Below are 15,525 nucleotides of genomic sequence, written 5' to 3'. Positions count from 1 at the left end.
CTTAGCCTGCTGGGCACACTTTCCTCATTCCTGAAGAAGGGTTCATGCCTGAAACGTGGATTCTCCTGCTCCTTGGATGCTGCCTAACCTGCTGCGCTTTTCTAGCAACACATTTTCAGGCTATTGAATTGCCTTCACAACTTCTGTGGGTGGTTTTGGTCTGCTAACACTGTTAGTTAGGTGAGCTAGCCTACAAATATTTATGTCCACTAATTTAATGCACTTTATATTTAATTAGTCATTATTATTATTATTTTAAAATAAATAAAGGAATAATTTATTCATTCACTAGTTTATGGATATTCTAATTATGTAGTTTGGATTGAATTTGTATTTACCAATAATTTACCATTACTTGTAAGGGATGGCAGTGTAAATCTGGGTATTGGACTCCTCAACACTACATATATCATGTCTTCAATGAAATTTTTATGGTGACAACTGATTCTGTGCAAAATAACTATGTTATGGAGTCATAGAGTCATGGCCCTGTAATGGCACTCAATATGTCTAACTTCATTCTGAGTGAACTCATCCCTTAGCAATGGGCAGTCTCTGATCCCATGCCTTAACACTCTTATTAATACACAAGCTCTCACAGTTGGGTAATGATGCTGATTTGGTGCTTAGTTACGAGGTGCCAAGTGGCTGGTGGTCCATTGGGTCCTCATTACTTTTGTGGAGAGAGCAGATGGTGCATTATGAGTTCATAAGTATACTTACACATTGTAATTAGTCAACTATTATGATCTTGTTCATAATCAGTAGGAAAGGATATGTTTATGCAGTCAATTGTGCAAAACATAGAATATCTAGTTACTATGTCAACTGTTCCACTTTTCACAGTGCCAAAAATCTTCTAAACTTTTCTTTTTGAACAAAGACATCATTGTTTCTCTACGGGTTGCTCCTGAATTGGTAAGGATACAATTTTAGAATTCCATTCTTGACTTCAATCCCTCCAATCCTCATACTCTCTAATCTCTGAAACCACCTCTGAACATGCTGAGATCTTTCTGCTCCTTCAATTCTGGCCTCTAGCATATCATTCTCTTCTCCCTTTCACCACTGGTGACTGTATCTTCAACCATTGCATCACTTAAGTTCTGGAATGCCCTATGAAGTTCTCCACCTCTGTATCTCTCTCTCTTGTCCTTTCAGGTGTTGTTTTCTTCCTTGGTTCAAGCTCTTAGTCACCAGTCCTAAAATCTTCTTGTGCCAAATTTTGTTTGGTTATGTTTCTATGTTTGTTTTACTACATTAATGACACTATATAAATGTAAGTGTTTTGTTGCTCAAAGTTCCTTTACAACTGCAAACCCAACAGTATGTTTGCTGTCTACTTTAGACAATTGCAATTTTTTTTCTGAAACTATAGGTTTGAGATATTATAACTTGTCTTATGGAACTTTCTGCTTGCAATTCCTCCTTTCAGGTATAATTTTAAATGCTTAATCCTAAATGTACCTACTTTCAATGTAATACTTCCCTTGTTACATTCTTGTAGTCATGTTTCTGTGTCATACAGCAATAGTATGCGTATATCTTTTCAAACAGCAATGTTTGTTCATGCCCTTTAATGTCTAGACCTTGTACTTTAAGATAAGATTCATGACTTCCATCAGTTAAGTCATAAACTTTCTTCGGAATCTCTTACCAGGTCCTGTAAATCATGGGGACAATGTCGATACTGTTTATAATTTACTTTTTATGCACCAAGCTTTCTCTGCATCCTGGAAAATAGTCTTACCCTGTTAAAAATTATTTGCATCACTTCTCTTTCCACCATTTATTGTTGTCGCTGTCGAAAAGTTTTAAGATAGAACTGCAGCCTTCAAATGTGGAGTTATGGAAACTGTTTAGAAAACAAGTGACGTGTTAACAGCTTCAGAAGCATGAGAAGATCATTACTCTGAGTACATTGTAACTGACTGCCTTTGTTGCCATGACAAAATCTCATTTCTCACAGGGGTGTTGTACACTGCCAGAATTTCATTTGTATTTCACTTATGTGGTTGAAAATGATACCTCTTTTCAGCTTCTTGTTCCAAAATGGGAGACATCAGACCTTTAAAACTTATTCTAGCTTGTACCTAAATTCTAATCTTAACTTGGCAGGCTCTGAATTGCCCTGCCGGTTGCTTGTGAATTACAAATGGCTGTCCCCCAGTAGTAAAGCAATCTAAATTCAGAAGATCTATGTTTTCTTGCTGGCTTCCTTAGCCAAACAAAGTGAATAGCCAAACCTGTGAATATATAAATTGATTAAACTAAACAAGTCAAATATTACCAAGGATCACCTGGAGGGCCTGGTGGGCTGAATGATCTATTCCTGTCATGTACTTCTTGGAAATTGGCGGTGAAGTAGGCTGCTTCGCTCGTTCTTTTTTCCCCCGTTTTCTTCCCTTCTGTGTTTTCCCTTCTCTTCTTCTGCCCTGAATGCTCAGCCCTAACCTCAGACTTCAGCTTCTGAAGAGGGGTTGCAGGCCCAGAACTGGGATGTCAGGGACCAGCAGCCTGAAACAGGGAAGCCAGCAACCAGCATACCTGGAGTGGGAGCAAGAGCAGCAGCCCACTGCAGAGCATGATGGTAGCCAGCAGTCAGACCACTTGGAGGCTCCTGCAGAGTCTGCTGCAGATGGCCCTTGAAACAGACTGTGATATTTGCCTTTTAACTTTGCTTCTTATTTTTCTGACTTAAGATTATACTTAAGATTAGCTGAAATGTAAATATTTTTTCTTCAGTTTTCTATTCTGTATCTAAGGATTGTACCTAGGTACTCTGTACCTATGATGGCACTGCATTCATTATTAAACTGAAACTAATCTTGTAACTGAAGAAGCTGTACCAAGGTACCTTTGGACCTATGATGGTGCTATAAGTGGCGACTTTTAAATTTTTCACTGTACTCATTTGAGTACATGTAACAATAAAGCTAATTCAATTCAGATTGAAATGGTGCAGCACCAGAGAAGATGATGAGAGAAATTAAGAACTTCTTTCCCCTCTCAAAAAAAGAAATGGATCCTGTGCAAACTTCAGAAAAGCCTAACATGCAGAGAGACAAAATGGAGGAAAAGGGTGCTATCCATCTGTTGACAATCAGTCCCAGGTTGTTTTCAGGAAGTATGAGGGAGAGGCTGTAATAGGAGTGTATGAGAGAGGAAAATGGGGAAGGTCTGGATACTTCTTTCCAATCACAAAACTTGATACCATCAAGTCAGGACAAAGCTTGATTGGCATTATATACACAAACATCCACACCATCCATCACCAATGCACAGTAGCAACAATGTGTATCATCTTCAAGATGCATTGCAACAAATCATGAAGACTCTTGAGACAGTACCTTCCAAATCCATGACCAATTACTGTCTAGAATAATAAGAGCAGCAGCTACATGAGAATACCCCCACCTGAAAACTCACCTCCAAATTGCACACTATCCTGACTGTGAAATATATCACCATTCCTTCATTGACGATGGATCAAAATCTTGGAACTCACATGTCCAGGGAAATTAAGAATCAACAATAAATGCAACTCCAGCTAGTGACAATCATATTCATGAATAAATAAATAAAACTAAAGATTCCAGAGAAACTGACACAGATAACAAATGATATCCACCTTCTTAAAATGGTTTAAACAGCAAAGTAGCTAAACCGATTACCAGTTAAAATGTCTCTGACAAAAAGATAAACAATAAAGAGGAAACACTGAAGTGGATACTGGCAATCACAGTTACTGTCTGGAATTGGGTACCCTAGAGGCAAGATCCAATATATGGGAAATGAAAGAAAGACTTTTAAAAACTATTTATACTGCATTTATGTTGTGCCTTTCATAATCTCAGGTTGCCCCAAAGCACATTTTACAGCCAATGAATTATCTTTTAAATTGTCGTCACTGCTTTATTTTGTAGCTAAATAAAAGTAAAACCGCATAAACCCTATGAGACCAAAGGACTTCTCTCTTGTTAGAGAGATCACCAATGGTACTTTAACCTGAAGGTCACCTCACTTCAGGCAAGGTGAAAGGATAAGAAGGAGGGTCCTTCATGGTAATCTCAGCTGGTGCAGGAACTGAACCCACGCTGTTGGCATTACACTGCATTTACAAACTAATTGGCCAGCCAACTGAGTGAACTGACACCTCTGTAGCCAAGTGACTTGCTACGAAATACCCAAATCATATAGGTACTGAACACTGGGAATGCTTTTAGCTGCTTTTAAATATGCCATCCACAACCCTGAATTATCATGCAATTCAGCCCAGTGAAGATTCTGGCGTGCAATAGATGGACAGGCTCTCAGCCTCACAGTCACTCCTGTGATGCATTATGATACATTATATGCATCGATGGTTTAAAAGGCCTCAAAGATCCATAATGCAGAACCTCAGTATCTGATGCACATCGGTGCAATATAGATATTAAGGATTCCATTACTAAGCCCCTTTTCTTTGTAGGGTAACTCATTAAAGTTGCTGCTTATCTGTTCATCAAAACTAGATACGAGCAGGTGAGAGAAGCTATTTCTAAGTAAGCAAAGCTTCATTTTTAATCATCTGCTGCTTCCTGACATTGAGGTTTAACTGTTTTTTTTTAACAAAATATAGATTAGTGAATAATTTAAGCAATAAGTTGAATTCAGTGTAATTATATCTGGAAGATAAAATGCTAGCTTTTCAGGCTTTTTCACAAATGTCTGCAGTAATAAATGAGTAATGGATTGGCTATGACTTTTTAGATCATGCATAGCTATATTTAAAAATCATCTGGTCAGGCAGGCATCACCTCCACACATGCTAATGTAGGTCTGTGAAATGGTATTATTTTATTGTTATTCTGCTCCACAAGTCCCTTTTAGCCAGAGGGCTGATTGCATCTTTTTAGCTATTGTCATTGACAATAATTTTCTTTCTTTATTTATAATACATGCTGATTTTGCGTGAGCTGAGTACATTACCAAAATGCATTGGAAATAATTAGTGACCTCCTCAAGGCCTCCAACCTCCAGTTAATGAACATTAAGAGTGTACAAATTACCATCACTAATTGCACATTTTTCTCAGTCTAAACTAAAAATAACCGGAATTGGTTACGCTTTTTTGCATCATAACAATTAGCAAAAACATACTTGACAAACTATGTGATATTACTGTGAATACAATGTGTAGCTTTCGTATCTTTTATTTCAGAGTGAATGTCATTCTCCCTGTAAAAAAAAATGATATTACTGTGAATACAATGTGTAGCTTTCGTATCTTTTATTTCAGAGTGAATGTCATTCTCCCTGTAAAAAAATAAGCAAAATGTCATTCTTGTCTTTGTATTTGGCACATATTTAACCTTTTATTTCCTAATCACTGTTGCAATTTTATAGTGATGGCATAGCATTGGTATTTCATTAAAAAAAAGTGCCATTCCCATTCAGCAGGATAGCTGCTATCATTTAGAATCCATAAACATTTAAGTCAAATAGAGACATAGAGTTGTACAGCACAGAAACAGACCCATTGGTTTAATTCATCCGCACCAACCAAACATCCCAATCTGACATAGTCCCATTTGCTAGCATTTGGCCCATATCCCTCTAAACCCTTCCTATTCATACATTCATCCAGATGCCTTTGAAATGTTATAATTGTATCCACTTGCACCACTTCCGCTGGAAGCTCATTCTATACATGCACTCCCCTCTGTGTGAAAAAGTTACCCCTTTTTATATCTTTCTCCCCTCACTTTAAACCTATGCCCTCTAGTTTTGGACTCCCCATCCTAGAAAAAAGACCTTGGCTATTCACACTATCAATGCCTCTCATGATTTTCTAAACCTCTATAAGGTCACCCCTCAGCCTCAGACAGTACAGAGAAAAAATGCCCCTGCCTATTAAACCTCTCCCTATAAGTCAAAGACGCCAGTCCTGTAAATCCCTGTAAATCTTTTCTGTACCCTGTTAAGTTTAACAACATCCTTCCTATAGAAGAACAATCAGAATTGTATGCAGTATTCCAAAAGTGGTCTAACCAATGGCCTGTACAGCCGCAACATGTCGTCCCAACTCCTATACTCAATGCTCTGACCAATGAAGGCAAATGTGCCAGAAACCTTCTTCAGCCCCCATCTATCTGTGACCCTACATTCAAGGAAATATGCAAAACTCTAACAGAGTTCAAACTTGTGAGTTTCTACATTTTGTGTTTGAATCCCACTTGCTCCAGAGGTGTGTAATCACATGACAGAACAAGATGATTTGAAAAATAAATGCATACTGTTTCAAATGGACTCATTGTGTCCCTAATATCATTAATGCATTGCTATCAGGTCAGTGCCAGGGCTCCATTTATTCATTTTAAGTGGAAGGCATTTGAAAATGTTTGGGCAGTTTTGATGATGTTTATGATGAAAGGCAGAAGGCTGAGAGGGGATTTGAGGAGCAAGAAATCCATTCAGAGAGTGGTAGGAATCTGGAATGCACTCCCTGGAAGGGTAGTTGAGGCAAGAAACCTCACAAGAGTTAAAAAGAACTTAGATGAGCACTTGAAATGTCAAAACTCTCAAGGTTATGGACCAAGGGCTCGAAAGTGGGACTAGTATAGATGTAGAATAATTTAGTCAGTGCAGACTGGATGGGCTGAAAGGCCTCTTCCGTATCGTATAATTCTATGAACTGGTCAAATTTGACAAATATAATTTGGACTTAAACAGAAGGTGAGTGTGGGTTGTGTCCAAATGGGGGGAATGTAAACTATGAGGACCTAAATTGAACTGAATTATTAACTTCAGAATCCAACATGTGTTTACCCACTTTCTATGTTATTTCTCTGGGGTAGCTCACAATCGCATGAATCACTCAATCTTTACTTTACATTTCAATTGAGAAACATGAACACGTTGAGAAAAGGATCTCGTTGTAAATTGGACCTTTTCTTAGTAAGGAAACGCAACTGACTGCACAAATGTAATGTGAGTTGTCAATCAAACAGCATAGAATTTGCAAGAAAGTAATCGGTGTGCATTTAGAAGTAATAGAGTCTAGCTTATAAATCTATTGAAGACCTTCGAGGTGATTTACAAATCAATGGACACAAGAAACCTAATAACTTACTCACGTTTTCTGAAGCCATTTAATGAGAAGCTTTTTAGAAAGAAGATTCATGGCATTAATCCAAAACTGGATTATAAAGTAATTTAAAAAGAAATAAAGACTTTCATGCTGAGCACTTTACAGCCAGTGAAGTCTTTTTAAATGTTGTCACATTGTAAAGTAGGAAATGGAATCATCAATTTGTGCAAAGAAAGCTCCCACAAACAGCAGCATGATCATTGTTGTTTAATGGAAAAGCAAATTAAGATGGCATAAAGGCAGCAGAAAGCAGAACAGAGCATAAAGATAAGCATATGAAAGCAAAGGACTTAGACACTGCACGAGAACATAGCATTAAGTTACCTATAACATATCAATGTGAATAAAGGGTGCTGAAGAGAGTGACAGAACCTTAATCTGTGTTAAGGATGAATGAAGGATGCTGTGCCTCAAGAAGAGTGGCAATCTTGATTAAAAGAAGTCACCTCTAAAAGTCTATGTGTGGACACCTAAACCTCAGAGAGATGCAGAAGTAGTGTCAAAGAATATTCATAGAAGGTCCTAGGGAGTGTTGCTGAACAAAGAGACCTTGGAGTGCAAGTTCATAGCTCTTTGAACGTGGAGTCGCAGGTAGATAGAATAGTGAAGAAGGCGCTTGGTATGCTTTCCTTTATTGGTCAGAGTATTGAGTACAGGAGTTGGAAGGTCATGTTGCAGCTGTACAGGACATTGGTTAGACCACTGTTGGAATATTGCATGCAATTCTGGTCTCTTTATATCAGAAAGATGCTGTGAAACTTAAAAGGGTTCAGAAAAGATTTACAAGGATGTTGCCAGGGTTGGAGGATTTGAGCTATAGGGAGAGGCTGAACAGGCTGGGGCTCTTTTCCCTGGAGCGTCGGAGGCTGAGGGGTGACCTTATAGAGGTTTACAAAATTATGAGGGGCATGGATAGGATAAATAGACAAAGTCTTTTCCCTGGGGTCAGGGAGTCCAGAACTAGAGGGCATAGGTTTAGGGTGAGAGGGGAAAGATATAAAAGAGACCTAAGGGGCAACTTTTTCACGCAGAGGATGGAATGAGCTGCCAGAGGATGTGGTGGAGGCTGGTACAATTGCAACATTTAAGAGGCATTTGGATGGGTATATGAATAGGAAGAATTTGGAGGGATATGGGCCGGGTGCTGGCAGGTGGGGCGAGATTGGTTGGGATATCTGGTCGGCATGGACGGGTTGGACTGAAGGGTCTGTTTCTGTGTTGTATATCTCTGTGACTCTATGACTCTGGTACTGTGAGGTAGCAGTGCTAACCTCTGTACTACCATGCCACTTTGCTGGCAGCAGCACTTGTACAAATGGTGGCAACAAAGGAAATGCAAAATCATCAAACTGAAGTCAGCTCACAGCAAAGTGGGAAGACTCAAAATGACAATACAGAACCTTGCAGACCATCTGGAAGACTCAGGAGAGTAAGCACAGTTGATTGGAAAAATTTGAGTAAATAATGGAAAAAAATTTAAGAACTTCCCCAGGTCAATGCAGCATAGTAATCAATTGGATGGCAACTCCAGTTGAGACACAGCGATTGTTGCAGCAATTTGAAAATGCTGAGGCTTATAATGTGTCCAGACGTAGGAGCTCTGGGAATGGCAGTTCCACAACTGCATCAGGTTTGCATGCAAAGGAATAGAGGCATCAGACCAGGATGTTTTCGCACAGAGGATGCGCAGAGGGATCTTGGAGCCCATGTACATAGATCCCTGAAAGTTGCCCACCCAGGTTGATAGTGCTGTTAAGAAGGCATATGGTATGTTAGGTTTTATTGGTAGAGAGATTGAGTTCTAGCGCAGTATTGCCATGCGGCAATTATACAAAACGCTAGTGCAGCCTCACTTGGAGTATTATGTACAGTTCTGGTCACCCCATTGCAGAAAGGATGTGGAAGCATTGGAAAAGGTGCAGAGGAGATTTTACCAGGATGTTGCCTGTCTGGAGAGAAGGTCTTATGAGGAAAGGCTGAGAGACTTGGCTCTGTTCTCATTGGTGAGAAGAAAGCTAAAAGGGAATTTGATGGAGACATATAAGATGATCAGAAGATTAGATACGGTGCACAGTGAAAATCTTTTTTCCTAGGATAATGACGTTAGCTTATATGAGGGGGCATAGCTGCAAGTTGTGGGGTGATAGGTTTAAGACAGATGTCAGAAGCAGGTTCTTTACTCAGAGAGTGGTAAGGGCATTGAATGCTCTGCCTGCCAATATAGTTAACTCTGCCACATTAGGGAGATTTAAACAATTCTTGGATAAGCACATGGATGATGATGGGATAGCGTAGGGGGATAGGCTTAGATTAGTTCACAGGTCGGTGCAAAATGGGGGACTGAAGGGCCTGTTCTGTGCTGTATTGTTCTATGTTCTATGTAGCCTGTTAGACCTGCAGCAGATGATGTCCTTGTGAACTAGAGTATGGAAGAAAATACTGCATTGTTGAGATAATCAAGGCATTTGGTGCATATTTTGGTCCAAAGCAAATTCTGATCATAGAAAGAGTAAGGTTTAACCAATCATCTCGATGATAAAGTGAGTTGATTGGTGTTTATACAGATTTATGAAAATTGACGGGATGTTGCTGATATGGAACATTAAAGGACAAGTTAAATCATTTTAAGCATCAATGACAATAAATTGTCAGACTTCCTTCAGTCAAAGGAAGAGCTTGTTTTGGAATAAATGATCCTGTATGCAACTCAAGTGGAGATCAGGGTCCAGAAGTGGCCTATTGTTTCAGGAGATATCAGGGACCATTCCAATATGGTCAGATTGTTGGTCTCAAGATGGCATTGTTGTCCTCCTGAAAGCTCACCAAAATGCCAATACAATGGGAAACAACATCACTGACCATATCAAACTGTTCGAGATGGGATTCTGAACTACCATCTTAAAAGTGCAAAGTCTCAAAACAGAATTTAAACTTGATGGGTCTTGAGAAGATTTATAGCTCAGGTTGTGGATGAAGTCATGGATTCATTTGCTGAGCCAGTGTGCTTTTCTGCAAATGTTTCATCACCTCATTGATGAAACATTTGCAGAAAGACACACCGACTCAGTGAATGAATCCACGACAGAATTTAAACTTGTTACAGGGGCAGCTGGTTCAATCCTTGCTGACAGCTTGCTGTGGTTTACATCAGCAGATGTTTGACCTGTGAACATAAAATCAGAAGGTCCAGAGAGCACAGATCTTTATAAGCATGGACAAATCATAATTAACTTCAGCCGCAAAGGAGAAGAAGTCATTGAGACTCTCAAAATGTTAAAAAACCAAGACACATCCCTATGAAGTAAAAATGTTTGCATTTGGTTAGGTCTCTTAGAGAGAATGAATGCATTGCTCCAAGACAAAAATGGAAGAGAATTTTGTTGAGAAATTCCAAGCTTACTCCGAGGTGTAGGAAAATTAAAACAGAAGCACCAGATTTTTATTCTAAAGTTGGAACACTGGCCTACCAACATTTATTGCCCATCCCTAGTTGCCCTTGAGAAAGTAGTGGTGAGCTTCCTCTTGAACCACTGCAGTCTATGCACTACAGATTGACCCACAATGCTGCCAAGGAAGGAGTTCAGGATTTTGACCGAGTGACACTGAAGGAACAATGATATATTTCTAAATCTGGATGGTGCATGGTTTGGAAGGGAACTTGCAGGTGGTAAGTTCATTGGGTTGTTCTCCTGTATCTGCTGCCTTTGTTCTTCTAGCTGGAAATGGCTGTTGGGTTAAAAGTTTTTCCTAAGGATCTTTGGTGAATTTCTGTAGTATACTTTTAGATGGTACACATTGCTGCCACTGCGTATTCATCATGGAGGGAATGGATGCTTTGAATATGGTGCCAATTAAACATTCTGCTTTATACTGGATGTTCTCAAGCATCATGAGTGTTGTTGGAGCTGGACTCATCCAGGCAAGTGGAGTGTATTCTGTCATATTCCTGACTTGTGCCTTGTAGATGATGGATGGGGTTTGAGGATTTAGGATGTGAGTTATTTTCTTGTATTCCGAGCCACTGACTCCCTCTTGTAGCCACTGTGTTGATATGGTGAATGTAGTCAACAACCTTGATTCATAGTTTGAGTTTCTGGTCAATGGTAACCCCAAAGATGTTTATAGTATGGTTTTAGTGATGATAATGTCAGTGAATGGTCAAGGGGTGGTGGTCAGATTGTCTCTAATTGAGGATGGGTCATCTTTAACCACTTGTGAGGTTACTTGCCACTTGTCAACCCATATTGTCCAGATCTTGCTGCATTTGAACGTGAACTGCTTCAATATCTGAGGAGTTGTGAATGGTACTGAACATTGTACACTCATCAGTGAACATCCCACTTCTGACCTTATAATGGAGAGCAGGTCATTGATAAAGCAGCTGAAAACTGTTGGGCGAAGGATGCTATTCTGAGAAACACCTGCAAAGATGTCTTGGAGCTGAGACGACTGACCTCTAATAACCACAACTATCTTCCTATGTATTAGTATGACTCCAAATATTGGAGAGTTTTCCCCTGATTTCCATTGACTCCAGTTTTACTAGGCCTCCATTATTTTGACATAAATGTAGTCTTGATGTCAAATGCTGCCACATTTCCCTCACTCTGGCATTCAGCTCTCTTGTCCATGTTTGCACCACTGCGGTAATGAAGGCAGGAGCTGAGTGCCCCTGGCTGAACCCAAGCTGGATGTCACTGAGCAGGCTATTGCTGAGCAAGTGCTACTTGATAGCATATTGATGACACCTTCCATCACACTGCAGATGATTGATAGTAGACTGGAGTGGCAATTGACTGGATTTGATCTGTCCTGTTTTTTGTGTATAGGACATACTTGGGCAATTTTCCATCATGTCAAGTAGATTCCAGTGTTGTAGCCATATTGGAACAGCTTAGCTAGAGGCCTATAGCCTTTGCATTATCTTGTGCCTTCAAACCTTTCTTGATATCGTGTGAATAATCTGCAGAAAGATGCTAAGCCAACTGCCTGTACACGCTGAGGAAAATTCTTCATCATCTATTGATAAAGATAAAATCTCACATAGACAGCATGATAAACTGATGTATCTATATCATCAGCGATAGAACTGACACAATGGTGCTTAGTGTTGGTAACAATAATGGAGATTGTGCATGGTTCTCACTTAACCGAACAAATGGGTTCAAAGAGAGTTTCCTCAAATTTCATCAGTCGATGACAATTTGCCCAAATTATCCAGAAGTAAACTCTTTCCCAAATTTGATATGAACAATGGATTTTTGGTAGGTGTCTCTAAACTATGAATCAAGGTTGTTGACTACATTCACCATACCTTTTGGCCAATTCTGTTTTAATCATCTACTTTTTTGAATCTCAGCCTCACAGGAAATCTTTCAGAGAGGGATATCAAGGATTCTTGAAGGAAAACAAGGGACTATTTGTCACATGGATGATAACTTGGTCTAGATTCACAAAAATAGGCTCTTGACCAAAAGTGTCAGCGAATCTTTAACAGCACTACAAAGTCTAGCGATTGCACTCAATGGGAAACGTCAGTTCACAAAGATAACAGCCATGTTTTTTAGGACATATCACACCTCCGAAGGAATAAAACAGTAGAGCTTGTGAATGATGTATACTGGTCCAACTTGTATACCTCAGGACTTCAACTCTAGTATGATCAGTGCATTCATTTCCAAGTATTGCAGTTTTGTAAAATTGATTTTCCCCTCTGGGCTAGGCACAAGCTATCATTCTGGATCCCAGAAAGATGACGGCCATATGTTAATTTCCACAACTGAAGTGCCTAAGTGATACCCAACGTTTCTTAATTGGTGAACCAAGTGGGAAAGCTTTTTCCTGACTTAGTCAGTCTCACTCAACCCATAAGACAGTCTTTGAAGAACAGTGTATTTGTTCCCAGCATTGGATGCCATTCAAGATGGCTGTCTGTGAGGGAGCCATCTGTGCCAATGTCGGTTATTAACACTGTCTCCAGTGACAGGAACTTCAGCTGAGCCAATATGTCTCCTCACAGGCAACATCGCAATTGTATGGTGTCACCACTCTGTGGAATGATGAGGGAGAAGATTAAAACAGAAACACCATTGTTTAACTCCAGTTTCAGTCATAATACAGAAATGGAAAAACATGCAGGCAAAAATAGCAGAATTATCGCTCGAGACACAGGGCAAGAACACTGTCAATTTTGATACCAAATCAGAAAGTCGAGACAAGGGATGGACAAACAGATACAATTATCCTTAGGAAGCAGATCACTCAAAATCACATATAGTCAGAATGTACCCAGGGACATATATTTTCAGTAAGGGATAGGTGACAATACCTCCTTCAGAATAATCCTCAACACTGGTGCCCCACACAGCTGTGTACTCAGTCCCTTACTGTGCTTCTTATACACTTACAACTGTGTGACCAAATTCAGGTCTAATTCCATTTACAAATTTGCTGATGACGACACTATAGTGGGTCGGATCTCAAATAATGAAGATACAAAACACAGATAAGAGTCAGACAGCTTAATGGTTTGGTGTAACGACAACAGTCTCTCCCTCAATGTCAGCAAAACAAAGAAGCAGGTCACCATCATGGAGTGGAGGACATACCCCTGTCTGTATCAATGGTGCTGAGGTGGAGATGGTCGAAAATTTTAAGTTTCTAAGAGTAAATATCACCAACAATCTATTCAGGTCCATTCATGTGAACTCTACAGTCAAGAAAACATTCCAATGCCTCCACATCCTTTGAAGGATAAGGCAATCTTGCCACAATGTCCACAATGATTGTTATCAAATTTTGTAGGTATACTAGAAAGCGTCCTATCTGGATGTATCCCAGCTTGGTATGGCAATTGATCTGTCCAAAATCACAAGAAATTACAGTGCGTTGTAAACACAGCCCATTCCATCACGAAAACCAGCCTTCCTTCCATTGACTCCATCTACATTGCCGTCGACAACAGAGAGCAGTCTCGAAAAGTGTATATCCAGAGGTATAGAGAAGTTTTATTAATGAATGCTAGTACGGAGGTTTGCTGAAAGGATTAAGTAATAATGACTAAATTGTCTGTGTCTGTAATATTGATTGAGCAGTACATGTTGGTCAAGAGATTGGGTAATTCTGCTGGTCATCTGCAAAGTATTGGCGTGTGATCATTTATGTTTACCTTAGAGGGCAAACAGGGCCTTAAGTTAACATCGAACTAGAACATCAACCTTGACTTTTGAGCTCAAAGCTGAAGTGGGACCAGAACCCTGAAAACTTAATAAAATTGGAAACATCACATTGGAGTTACAGTGACCTGGGTGAGGGGTGGGGAGGGGGCAGGGACAAAGTCTGTCAGAAACTTATAATCAACAGCACCCTATCACCCATCCCGATGGGATTAGCCCCACTTCCAACACCAGACTGCTCTTATGATCACATACACATCCCCATAGCTTTCAATATTTAGTACAATTGCTCCACTTTGGTCCGATGATCAAAGTCTTCCTGATTTTATCTCATGAGAGTTAATCACCTTGAAAATCAGCAGAACATTGAAGCAGATCTCTGAGTTACAAGTTCATCAACATTGTGTTGCATCTGTTGTTTTTATTTCGCTTTGTTTTTTGGTTGAATTTTATGGAGGGGTTCTCTCTCTCACCAGTTTCCTCACACTATTGGCCTCAGATCACTTCATTTAACTACATACCCTGCCCTTCTGGTGATCTTCTGGTGCCACTTCTCATTTGATGCTGGCTCAATTCTGCTACTTGCCGTAGCAGTATGAACTCACCCATGCCTGTGTATCCCGGAACACAATGGCATTACAGTTGATGGTGCCATTTTTAAAAGGACGTTATGCACCAGGGCATGCACTGTCAATCCAGACTTGTCATGCACAATTCATGACATTTGCCCTGAGAAAGGCACAGAGTGAACTTTGGTGCCTCCTTGTGGGCAGGCATTGGAACAATGTAGAGGAGGGACATCTTCTCCCAGGGCTGCCAGAGGAACCTGGTTTAAGGTTACTACTTGGTCTCGACCATCTGGAGAAATGCTCAACAGTGCACTGAAGTGGGAGATGGCACGGGACAGGGTGACACTAGGCACGCAGACACACAAGATGGCCGCTGAACAATAAGTTGGCCACTTGACACACAAGATGGCTGCCGGACCACAACATGGAGAGAGGCAGCAGAGCAATCACAGACACTGCCTGGGGCCACTAGAATGCCAGCACAATGCACTCACAAAATCTTAGTTTAAGGTGGGTGGGGGAGGGAATACACATGAGTAGCATACACTGCTCACCGCAGTGTTTGGGTGCAGTCAACACCTTTGATAGAAATGCTAACAGTTTGATACAGACTCAGTTCAAAGTGCTAACAGCCAGGGCTGCAGTAATT

Source organism: Chiloscyllium plagiosum, chromosome 4, assembly GCF_004010195.1.
Source record: "Chiloscyllium plagiosum isolate BGI_BamShark_2017 chromosome 4, ASM401019v2, whole genome shotgun sequence".
NCBI classification, from domain to species: Eukaryota; Metazoa; Chordata; class Chondrichthyes; order Orectolobiformes; family Hemiscylliidae; genus Chiloscyllium; species Chiloscyllium plagiosum.
This window is presented reverse-complemented; position numbering follows the sequence as displayed.